The sequence below is a fragment of the Podarcis cretensis genome (assembly GCF_951804945.1).
Source record: "Podarcis cretensis genome assembly, chromosome: 12".
NCBI classification, from domain to species: Eukaryota; Metazoa; Chordata; class Lepidosauria; order Squamata; family Lacertidae; genus Podarcis; species Podarcis cretensis.
The window spans coordinates 55,475,262-55,488,046 of record NC_137181.1 but is presented as its reverse complement, the minus strand read 5'-3'; positions in this window follow the sequence as shown (position 1 = coordinate 55,488,046).

Below are 12,785 nucleotides of genomic sequence, written 5' to 3'. Positions count from 1 at the left end.
AGAAATCATACTGTTGTGCTTAGTGTTTCATCGGCAGTGTTTCTTGGCACAGAATTTGGATTGATTTTTTTCTAAGCACAGGCTACACAGCTCAGCAGGACTGACGCAAACCATGGCACTGCCTGAGCTGATCCGCCACTCCTCTTCCTCTTCCTGCCTCCTCTCTCTCTCTCTTTCTCCCCCCCCCGCCACTTACTTTTAAATGTTTTGCCAGATGAAACAACCTTTTCCTGATGCTACGACTGCTGTTGACATCGGAGAGCCTTTGAAGTCACTGCCAACACCAGCCAGGCATCTTCTTGCCCATGGGTAGGCAAACTAAGACCCGGGGGCCGGATCCGGCCCAATCGCCTTCTAAATCTGGCCCACGGACGGTCTGGAAATCAGCGTGTTTTTACATGAGTTAAAATGCATCTCTGGGTTATTTGTGGGGCATAGGAATCCGTTCATTTCCCCACCCCCAAAATATAGTCCGCCCCCCCAAGATCTGAGGGACAGTGGACCCGCCCCCTGCTGAAAAATTTTGCTGACCCCCGTTCTTGCCACTACAGTGATGCCTCGCAAGACGAAATTAATCCGTTCCGCGAGTCTCTTCGTCTAGCGGTTTTTTCGTCTTGCGAAGCAAGCCCATTGACGGCTTAGCGGATTAGCGCTATTAGCGGCTTAGCGGCTTTTAGCGGCTTTTAGCGGCTTTTAGCGGCTTATTGGCTTATCGGATCAGCTGATAAGCGGTTTAGCGGCTTAGAAAAAGGGGGGGGGAAGGGAAAAAACCCGCAGGAACTCGCAAGACATTTTCGTCTTGCGAAGCAAGCCCATAGGGAAATTCGTTTTGCGAAGCACCTCCAAAACGGAAATCCCTTTCGTCTAGCGGGTTTTCCGTCTTGCGAGGCATTCATCTTGCGGGGCACCACTGTATGTGGTCTCTGCTGTGGCTGGCGCCTATAGAGGCTGTGTGCAGAAGTGGTGTTGGGTTGCCACACCCACTCATCTTGGCTGCAAGCAGGAAGAGGGCGTCAAGAGAGTGCCACTGGTTGGATGAGGAAGTGTGTGCAGGCTCTGGGGTGTATGTGCGTGCTGATTTGTCACCCCTGGTCCCCATCACCAGAGGCAATGACCTCATTTTGCCTAATGGTGGCACAGGGTACATATTTAGCTTATAAAAAGGTAAAGGTAAAGGGACCCCTGACCATTAGGTCCATTCGTGGCCGACTCTGGGGTTGCGGCGCTCATCTTGTTTACTGGCCGAGGGAGCTAGTGTACAGCTTGCGGGTCATGACTAAGCCGCTTCTGGCGAACCAGAGCAGCACACAGAAACACCATTTACCTTCCCGCCAGAGCGGTACCTATTTATCTACTTGCACTTTGACGTGCCAACTGCTAGGTTGGCAGGAGCAGGGACCGAGCAACGGGAGCTCACCCCATCATGGGGATTCGAACCGCCAACCTTCTGATCAGCAAGCCCTAGGCTCTGTGGTTTAACCCACAGCGCCACCCGCATCCCTATTCAGCTTATAAAGTCTCCTAAATAGTCTGTTTTAAAGACCACCCTCTCCATCCACTCAGGGATTCTCACTCAAGGTTAGACATATTACATGTTTAGGTTCTGAAATATATTGGAACTTGGCAATGTTTAGAGAGATGTAAATTAGCTAACTTAATTATGACTACTTGAAGTCCCATTGGTTTCAAAGGCATTGCTCTAAAGCAGGGGTGAGCAACCTTTTTCAGCCGTGGGCCGGTCCATGTGGTGGGCTGGACTATATTTTGGAAAAAAACAATGAACAAATTCCTATGTCCCACAAATAACCCAGAGATGCATTTTAAATAAAAGGACACATTCTACTCATGTAAAAACATGCTGATTCCTTGAAATATACGGTACTTAGAGTCGAGAGTGAATTTCATGCTCTTTATTCAGCTCATAGTGGTGAGGAGGAATGAAAGTTTCCTCAAAGCATCTGCTTTATATACATTATTTACACAATGGGCTGCACGTGATTGGCTAATTCTGGAATTCTCCTGTAGGCCAATCAGGTTGCGGATTCATTTCCATCTGGAGCTGGATTGGGTGGCTCCTGCAGACCAATCATATACTCCTGCATTGTTCTAGGACCAATCAGACTGCTGCATTTTGGATCCTATTGTTCTAGGACCAATCAGACTGCTGCATTTTGGATCCTATTGTTCTAGGACCAATCAGACTGCTTCATTTTGGATCCTATTGTTCTAGGACCAATCAGACTGCTGCATTTTGGATCCTATTGTTCTAGGACCAATCAGACTGCTGCATTTTGGATCCTATTGTTCTAGGACCAATCAGACTGCTGCATTTTGGATCCTATTCAACTCAGTACATAACATTCCTGGACCGTCCGCGGGCTGGATTGAGAAGGCGGGCCTTTGGTTGCATACCCCTTCTCTAAAGCAATACCCACAATACCCACAAATGCTCATCAATACTTGATTGATATATGATAGTTATATGATCATGGAAGAGCAACCCCCCCCCCAATGTTTGCAGGAGAAGCTCTGCTTTCTGGAACCTCCTCTCTTACTTTTCCTGCTCCTTCTGCCCTCGCCTTTGGAATCTTCCCAGCATCGTTCTTGGTGTTGCTTTCTGCTTTAGGCTGCAGTCTTAACCTCACTTGCCTGGGAGTAAGCCCCACTGACTTCAACCAGACTTACTTCCGAGTAGGGCTGGGATTGTACTCTTAGTTAGCATTTTCCCCACAGCCTCAAATTCCAGGGTACTTAAATGTCTGCCTGGCCAATTTGATTAGTCAGTGCGTTTTGAACATCATGGTTTCTTCATCTATATTAACTAAAAACAATGCCTCTTCATTTAAGCCTTTCCCATGTTTAGGCTGAAAGAAACTCTCTCAAGAGCAAGCATTTGACAACCATTAAGTCCAAGCTTACAATGCATTCTGAGACTTGGTTCATGGCTGCAAGTTCCATTAGAATGCCCTCATTGAAGGCGCTGTAGAAATGCAATTTATTAGGAAATAATGGCCTTTTTTCAAGGGTGCTGGAAACAGTGGCAAGCAACCATTTTATTTTTCAAAGTATGGTTCTGAGTGTTGGTTTTTTTTGCTGCCTAAACTGCTTGATTGTCTTTCCTAGCAAGCCATATGCTTTGGATGGTTTGGTAATCTGAGATCTTTTACATCCCCATGGGAATGTCGGTTCGCTGCGTTTATTCCATAACAGTCAAGGAAGTAGATCCTATAATGGGGTCTGCTCTCCCTTCATACGCATGTGGAACTACCATTGACGCTGATGGGACTAATCAGTGTGGACTGAAGGGAGAATAATTTCCATTGTCCTAATCAGCTTTAAAAAAATATTATTACTGAACGTGTTGCAGTAACCTGGGTAGATGCTTATAAGTACATCTGCAGAATATATTCCCGCTGGCGTGACACTGAGCTCGCTCCACTGGGTTTCTGTGGACCACTTGCTTGAAGTCCCTGCATAGTTCGTCTTCAGCTGTACTTTCATAACATGAAAGACCATACAACTGGAATATAAATGAATAGACAAATTGGAGGAAATTGTAAGAAAATGGGAGAGAGGGCAGCCTGCTCCTGTAGTGCGATTATTTCTTCTTTGGTCAGCGATAAAGTATTCTGCTTCTCTTCCTTCGCTCTCCTATTCATCTGATGAATTCTGAAGTACCCATTAGGTGGTCCTGTTTAGTGGCACAGGAGATGATGTCACCAAAGGCCTTTTGGCAACAAGATGGAATTGTTCTCCCAGCCTGCGATGTTTTTTCTTGTTTTTTTTTTTTTACATCTTGCAGATTCCATCTCTTTTGTTTTGCAGTTCTGTTGTTGAGGCTGTTGCTAGGAGAGTTCTTCTTAAGAACCCACTCTCTGGTTCCCAGCAGGGACTTGCAGCTGTAGTTCTAGAATTCGGTGGAATCGGATGAGCTGGTCATCTTCCGTTTCCGTTTGCCTCTTCAAACGGTGCACATGTAGGGAGAGGGACTAAGTCAAGTGGGTTATTCACAAGATGTACTGTATTTTTTGCTCTATAAGACTCACTTCTTCCCTCCTAAAAAGTAAGGGGAAATGTGTGTGTGTCTTATGGAGTGAATGCAGGCTGCGCAGCTATCACAGAAGCCAGAACAGCAAGAAGGATTGCTGCTTTCACTGCGCAGCGATCCCTCTTGCTGTTCTGGCTTCTGAGATTCAGAATATTTTCCCCCTTGTTTTCCTCCTCCAAAAACTAGGTGCGTCTTGTGGTCTGGTGCATCTTATAGAGCGAAAAATACGGTAGCTTTCAGGGGAACAGGCAGGGTCTGTGATGAGCGATAGCACATGCACAGGAATTACTGCAAATGTGTGTTACAGAACTGAAAGCAATTGTGTGCAAGCGCACACCGACTCCAATACCAAGCAAAAACAGTTTGAAACCTGTTCAGTTGTGATGACTCCCCCCAAAGAAAAGATACAGGCAATGAGAGTCTCGCAACAACAATCTACACCACAAATAAGGAGACTCAAACATATCCAAACAGAAGCACAGCTGGCCACCAGAAGCAAATTGTCTATAAAGAAGGCACACCATGTCTGAAGATTTGCACCTATCATATAACTGTCTTTGTTGAAGCTGGCGTCTGACAACTTTTCCCCAAGGGGAATAAACCATCAATAACTCGAGAAAGACTCATAGCTGAAATGGACTTTTAACCAGTGATCCTGAATTCTTGTGGGTTTATAGTGTTCATTGTTATTTGGCATTGATTTGTGAACTTGCGTCAGTGTAATAGAGATATTGTTTGGATATATTTGTATCTCTTTGAGCCAGCTGCATGCAATACTAAAGCAATCTATGCCTTAATAGGAATGTGCAAGCATTCCATCACCCAGTAAAGAGTATAGCTGTCAACGTTTCCCTTTTTTAAAGGGAAATTCCCTTATTCCGAATAGGATTCCTCGCAAGAAAAGGGAAAAGTTGACAGCTATGGTAAAGAGACAGCAGCTCCAGAGCTCTTCTCTTGGTTCTCCTTCTGTGCTGCTCTGAGTGAGGCCATGGTTTTGCACAGCATGTCACCTAAACCAGGACTCATGGTTTGTCTCACTCCAGGCAAACCACAAGCTGTAACCAATGTGTATTCTGGGATTCCCAGCTTGTGGTTTTTCGAGAGGAGACAGACTATGAGTCTGAGCTCTGTTGACACACTCACCTAAACACAGTGCAGCCAGAGGGCGTTCAGGAGCACAGCAGCTATGATCTCCACTCTAGGAACCTTCATGCGAAAGCCATATTTTGGCTGGGTTTCATGTGTGAACCAGCTTGCAATTTGTGGTGTGGACTCCCAGAAAGAAAACTGGAAAATGTAGGTTTGAGTGATTGCTGAGAAATCTTTATTGGGGATCCTTAGCCCCCTTTGTAAGGTACTAGCAGCTTCCTGCCTGGTGTGGCTCAGGAATTCTGAGAAACTAAAAGACCAGTTTCAAAATCTGTGGTTAAAATCAGAACGTTTTTGAAAGGTTTAGACTACCTCCTTCATTCAAAATGGCATTCAGCAGCCTCCAAAAAACCTGCCCCTTTGATCTGGGATTGCAATTGAGGAGTGTGTGCATGTGAGAGAGATCCAGGATTAGATCTCTGTTTTTGTTTGGAAATGCTAAATGTAGCTGAGGGCAGGTTCAAATTGAATCAAAACTGTGGTGGTGCCACCCCCATTGTTAAGTTGTGGGTGAACATATCAGACGACACAGCGATTCTTCAAACAGCTCTTGTTTATTCACAGGCCAGAACAGAACTGAACTGAAGGGTTCAGTCAGCCTGCTTATATAGAGCTCCAGTACAACGTAACTGTAACAATTTTCTGAAACTATCCAATCACTGAACGTCACTTTCGATCCCTTATTTGCATAACTATCTACAGTATCCCCCTGCTGGCCCAGGGTGAGAACTTCAGTACATAACACCCACCACCAAAAGACACACTATTTTCCTTCCAGGGAAAACACAGATGTATCCTTATGGCATCTAAATGTTTCTCCTTGTGCTGCAAGAAGAAAAAAAATCAATGGACTTAATTTAGTCTGAGTAAAACTTAACTGAATGTCACCATATATGTGTTTGGGGGTGGGGGGTGGGGAAGGAGATGTTCTCAATGGGGCAGCCTCAATCTCAGTCTTATGCTTTTTAAAAAGCGGCACTCAGGTCATTGATCTTTGGATCCCATATCCTATTTGGCAGTGCTTTTTTCCCTTTAAAAATTGTTTAGAGGTACTCTCATTTTCCTACTCATATTGAATTACTGCCCCTGAATGAGGCCAAACGTAGATTCACAAAATGTTTAGGGGTATGTCTACCCCTGCGTCCCCCCAGAAAAAAGCACTGCCATTTGGCCCTTAGAAAGCTCCTGGTTCTAAATGTCCCTGCAGAATAGTTAGCATAGTATAGAAGGAAATGCTGTCCAATGAATAAGGCTTGAGATGGGTTTGTGTATTTCAGCTATAATAACAATAACAATAACAATAACAATAACAATAACAATAACAATAACAATAACAATAACAATAACAATAACAATAACAATAACAATAACAATAATAATAATAATTTTATTATGTGTATCCTCCCATCTAACTGGTCTTCTGAGCTCCTTCACTGAACAACTGCAAAATATTGTATTTCACTACAATATTAGTAGCACAGCCTGATTTTGTTCTTGCATACTCGAAAGTAGATAACACTGATTTGAGTGGAATGCAATCCCCATTGAGGCTGCAGTCCTTTGCACATTTACTTGGGAATGAGTGGCACTTGTTTCCCAATAAACACAGGTAGAATCAGGCTGCAAGTCTGTAGCCTACCAAACTGTAGGCTGTAGCCTACCAAGCTGAAAATAAACCTCCATTCCGTAAATTTGATCCATCTCTCCCATATTCTTTACATCTGTAGCCAGGGTTTTACAGAGCTTCAGGTGGGCTGTGATCAGCTGAGTGATGGGTCACAAGATATACTGTCCTAGTCTCAGTACAGTGACACCAGGCCACACTCCTCCCTGCCCTTGTTTCACACCCCAAGTGTTTTTGCATGGCTGGAATCAGTGCCGTATTTACGTATAAGCTAAACAAGATATAGCTTAAGGCCCCACTCTCTTGAGGGCCCCCCAAAAAATTAAAGAAAAAAAAAGGATGTACATTTCCAAAATATAAGATAAAAGGTTTAAAGGTACCCCTGCCTGTACGGGCCAGTCTTGACAGACTCTGGGGTTGTGCGCCCATCTCACTTAAGAGGCCAGGGGCCAGCGCTGTCCGGAGACACTTCCGGGTCACGTGGCCAGCGTGACATCGCTGCTCTGGTGAGCCAGAGCCGCACACGGAAACACCGTTTACCTTCCCGCTGGTAAGCGGTCCCTATTTATCTACTTGCACCCAGAGGTGCTTTCGAACTGCTAGGTTGGCAGGCGCTGGGACCGAGCAGCGGGAGCGCACCCCGCCGCAGGGATTCGAACCGCCGACCTTTCGATCGGCAAGTCCTAGGTGCTGAGGCTTTAACCCACAGCGCCACCTGCGTCCCCAAAATATAAGATAAAAACAAATAAAATAAAACCTACATATAGCAACAGTGTTTTGTGTTGTGTAGGCTCCTATGATGTAAGTAATGGGCCCCGCCTGCTAGCCTGCTCCCTAAAATATTACTGGTTTGCTCATTTCTATATATAGTGGTACCTCGGGTTAAGTACATAATTTGTTCTGGAGGTCCGTTCTTAACCTGAAACTGTTCTTAACCTGAAGACCACTTTAGCTAATGGGGCCTCCTGCTGCAGCCGTGCCGCCGGAGCACAATTTCTGTTCTCATCCTGAAGCAAAGTTCTTAACCTGAGGTACTATTTCTGGGTTAGTGGAGTCTGTAACCTGAAGTGTATGTAACCCGAGGTACCACTGTATAGGGTGCCTACATTCAGCATGGACTGGTTGTAACAATTACTTTGATAAAATACATATTTTGTTATGTGCAAATGGCTTTAGATACCTATTAGTTCCATAAATTACCGTATATCATATATTCCACACAAAAAAGTTACAATTTGTTGTTGACAAAGGACAGCTGGATGTATAAAGGGCCCCATTACCTTCAGTAGCTGAGGGCTTCATCAGCCCTAATTCTGGCCTTGGCTGAAATGTGCTCTTCCACTCTGACAGTGCCAGATGTGCTTTTAGGGTAGCACAACCTGTTTGGCTGCACCGGGGACTGTGTTGCAAGGGGTGCCACAACAGTGCTGTAGAATGGAGCGTGAGAGGCTTGTGTGTGTGTGTGTGCACCAAATTTTAGCATGCCCCAGGGCGCCAATGAATTTTGAGGACCCAAAGTCTGCCACTGACAGTGAATGAATGAATGAATGAATTTATTAATACGGTCACAGACTGGCGTCAACACACACAATATCACAGATCATAAAAAATATCAAAAATACAAGGGACAATATGAATATAACAAGGATTTAAATATAAAAATTAAAAATTAATTATTAGCGTGCCACTGACAGTGGTTGTTGCTCGCCTGGGGGAAGAGAGGACCGTATGTGTTCAAAGGCGCTGTGCAAAAATAATAATAATAAAATAAATAAAATAAATGACTCTCCTTGCTCCACCAAATTTTGTCTCTGGCCTTTTCCCCATTGGAAGTTTGTCCAGAAAGAGAAGTACCTTTCAGGCTGCAAAATGTGCCCTATTCCTGTTGATTTTGCCCTGAGTATAAATTGGAATTAGCTGTGCCATTAAAAATAATTGTTGATTTTCTTTTCCCATGCAGCTCTCCATCACTATGAGCAAAATAACGACCCCGAGGTTTTTATTAATTTCATTTTAATGGAGCAGTGTGCATGTGCAGTTTTACACGCTTATTTTTCACCCTTTGGCTTTGAATCTCTTTTTATCAGTTCCCTTCAGAGCATTTTAACACTTTGTGTGTGTGTGATGAAAAATGGCTATCCCATCTCAGCATGGAAGACTTTGGGGGTTAAGTGGAGGCGGAGTGTTCGGTCTGTCTTTGCCTTGGTGATGTTGGCAGGCTGCCTTGCCCTCCCGAGGGCTGAGTGCAAATATAATAGTCAGAATTGATTTTTTTTTAAAAATCAAATTGGCTGATATTTATTTATTTCAGTTTTGAAAAAATGCCTTTTCACTGAAAAAGTCCTCAAGGTGTCTTACGAAACACCATCCACATATTGGATTGGTTCTTTTAGTGCTGTTTGACGGATGAATCTGGGAAGATGGCTCATAACTAATCTGTCTGTATCCTCCTTTTTCTCCCTTTCCTGTAAAAATTGCTTCTTCTGTGTAAGGTATTTTGAGACACCCACACAAAAATAAATCTAGAAGAGGCTTTTTCAGACAATATAGGGCTGATTGCCCAGGTTGTGCGAGAAAATGTATTTTGTTTCTGCCCTGAACCTTTTAGTGTTCTCCATTCTACGGTTTTTATATGCCTGTTGTCTTAGAACTGGATATGGAACAACTGACTGGTTCAAAATTGGGAAAGGAGTACGACAAGGCTGCATTTTGTCTCCCTGCTTATTTAACTTATATGCAGAATTCATCATGCGAAAGGCTGGGCTGGATGAATCCCTAGCCGGAATTAAGATTGCCGGAAGAAATATCAACAACCTCAGATATGCAGATGACACAACCTTGATGGCAGAAAGTGAGGAGGAATTAAAGAACCTTTTATTGAGGGTGAAAGAGGAGAGTGCAAAATATGGTCTGAAGCTCAACATCAAAAAAACGAAGATCATGGCTACTGGTCCCATCACCTCCTGGCAAATAGAAGGGGAAGAAATGGAGACAGTGAGAGATTTTACTTTCTTGGGCTCCATGATCACTGCAGATGGTGACAGCAGCCACGAAATTAAAAGACGCCTGCTTCTTGGGAGAAGGGCAATGACAGGCCTAGACAGCATCTTGAGAAGTAGAGACATCACCTTGCCAACAAAGGTCCGTATAGTTTTCCCAGTAATGATGTATGGAAGTGAGAGCTGGACCATAAAGAAGGCTGATCGCCGAAGAATTGATGCTTTTGAATTATGGTGCTGGAGGAGACTCTTGAGAGTCCCATGGACTGCAAGAAGATCAAACCTCTCCATTCTGAAGGAAATCAGCCCTGAGTGCTCACTGGAAGGACAGATTGTGAAGCTGAGGCTCCAGTACTTTGGCCACCTCATGAGAAGAGAAGACTCCCTTGAGAAGACCCTGATGTTGGGAAAGATGGAGGGCACAAGGAGAAGGGGGCGACAGAGGACGAGATGGTTGGATAGTGTTTTCGAGGTTACCAGCATGAGTCTGACCAAGCTGCGGGGGGCAGTGGAGGACAGGAGTGCCTGGCGTTCTCTGGTCCATGGGGTCACGAAGAGTCGGACACGACTAAACGACTAAACAACAACAACAATTCTACGGTTCCTTTTTATTCACATCTCCAGTACAATATTCTGAGGCCATTATATAAAAGCGATTGTTGGATTGTACAAGTGCCTGCTAATGCTTGATATTGTGCCGAACATTGCCGGGGTCTCTCAAAGTGGTGCTTATCTAGGGCTCTCTTTGCACCCCTTTCTCTCACTATGGGCTGAAGAGAGTGGTGGAGACAGATGAGGATGTTGCGGGAAGTAAGCTGTCTGCAGAATATTTGGCCATAAATGGTTACAGTAACAGAGGTTTAGTAAATCACAGCAGCTTCACATGTCAAGATAAAGCCACGATTTTGTTCCCTCCCCATTCCACCATCACCCCAGAAAGCTGCTGAAGTGCAATTGAACGTTGCACAAAAGGTGCCGGAAAGAAAATTGATTTTTAGGCAGAGATTTCTCTGCAGTTTTCTTATCGTGGACCAGCCTCATTTGGTTTTCTTTAAATAGATGTTGAAGCTATAGGGAGAAATGGACATATTTTGGACACCTTTGCACTAGAGAAGTATAGCAAGAAGCTGCAGCAGTTCTGGTCTTGCTGTCAGGGACTCTTGCACGGCTGGTTCACGTTGCAAAATTCTGCAAAATTCTGATGACGATAACAGAGATATAGAGCAGAAAGCTAAATCTCTTGAGTTATGGATTCGTGAATCTGTGAAGGGCCTCAAAAAATCCATCAGTATTTTAGTGTGACTTTCTTCCAATACAGTCATACTTCAGAAGTCGAACGGAATCCATTCTGGAAGTCTGTTTGACTTCCAAAACATTCGGAAATCAAGGTGCGGCTTCCGATTGGCTGCTGGAAGTTCCCGCAGCCAATTGGAACTCACGGAACCCACGTCGGACATTTGGGTTCCAAATAACATTTGCAAACTGGAACACTCACTTCTAGGTTTGCAGAGTTTGGGAGCTAAAACGTTCAACTTGCAAGGCGTTCGGGATCCAAGGTACGACTGTACACACTTTTGCATGCAATTTTGCCTAATATACCTATTTCCCCAAAGCAATGTTTGCTAATATGCATGGGGGAGGGGGGAATTACTTGGCTAGCAAACTGCATTGCAAAATTCAAAGAAGTAAAAATTTCTGGTTTTTGGCTGCATTTCGGTTTGCTGATTGTTTGAAAAAGTGAAAATTAGGTAGGTTCACATTTAAATACAAACTGAATCAACTCTCAGCCCCCTTCCTTGTTTGTCTCATTCCCATCCCAATTATATATATATATATATATATATATATATATATATATATATATATAAACAAATGTTACAGTAAAGACTCGGCTCTCCTAATCTTGCATCCTAGTGAAGGGTGATGAATCCCGCCATCTTTCTTGTTCTTCATTTTGTATCTGCATTTTACAATGCAGAAAATGGAATGTCATGTTCACACTACAATTTGAAATCATTTAAAACTACAGTGGTACCTCTGGTTGCGAACGGGATCCGTTCCGGAGCCCCGTTTGCAACCTGAAAGGAACGCAACCCGTGTCTGCGGGTCGTGATTCGCCGCTTCTGCGCATACGCGTGACATCATTTTGCGCGTCTGTGCATGCACAAGTGGTGAAACATGGAAGTAACCCTTTCCGGTACTTCCAGATCACTGCGGGACTCAACCTGAAAAAATGTATCATGAAGCAAACGTAACAAGAGGTATGACTGTATAGCCAATTTTCAACCTGGTCCCTGTCTCCTGGTCATGTTTGCAGTAACATTCCTGTAGTAGGTGCTGGAGGAGGACAGATTGCAGGAAAGTGCATGAGGGCCAGAAGAGGATCAGAATAAGCCACTGCTGCCTCATCTCATTTCTTGAGTGCCATACAGTGTTTGTTCTACATTTGCGAGGGGCCATTCCTTTAAGGGACGCAGGTGGTGCTGTGGGTTAAAGCCTCAGCGCCTAGGGCTTGCCGATCGAAAGGTTGGCGGTTCGAATCCCTGCGGCGGGGTGCGCTCCCGCTGCTCGGTCCCAGCGCCTGCCAACCTAGCAGTTCGAAAGCACCTCCGGGTGCAAGTAGATAAATAGGGACCGCTTACCAGCGGGAAGGTAAACGGCGTTTCCGTGTGCGGCTCGATTTCATGCTGGCCACGTGACCCGGAAGTGTCTCCGGACAGCGCTGGCCCCTGGCCTCTTAAGTGAGATGGGTGCACAACCCCAGAGTCTGTCAAGACTGGCCCGTACGGGCAGGGGTACCTTTACCTTTACCTATTCCTTTACTGTGGTGGCACCTGAGCTCTGGAACACTATACTGTTTCGGATGCTTGCTGAAAACCTTTCTGTTACTGCAAAATGATTTTGTTGCATTTGTTTTAAACATTTTATTCATTTTATCTTTGTTTTCAATTATTGTTTTATGTGT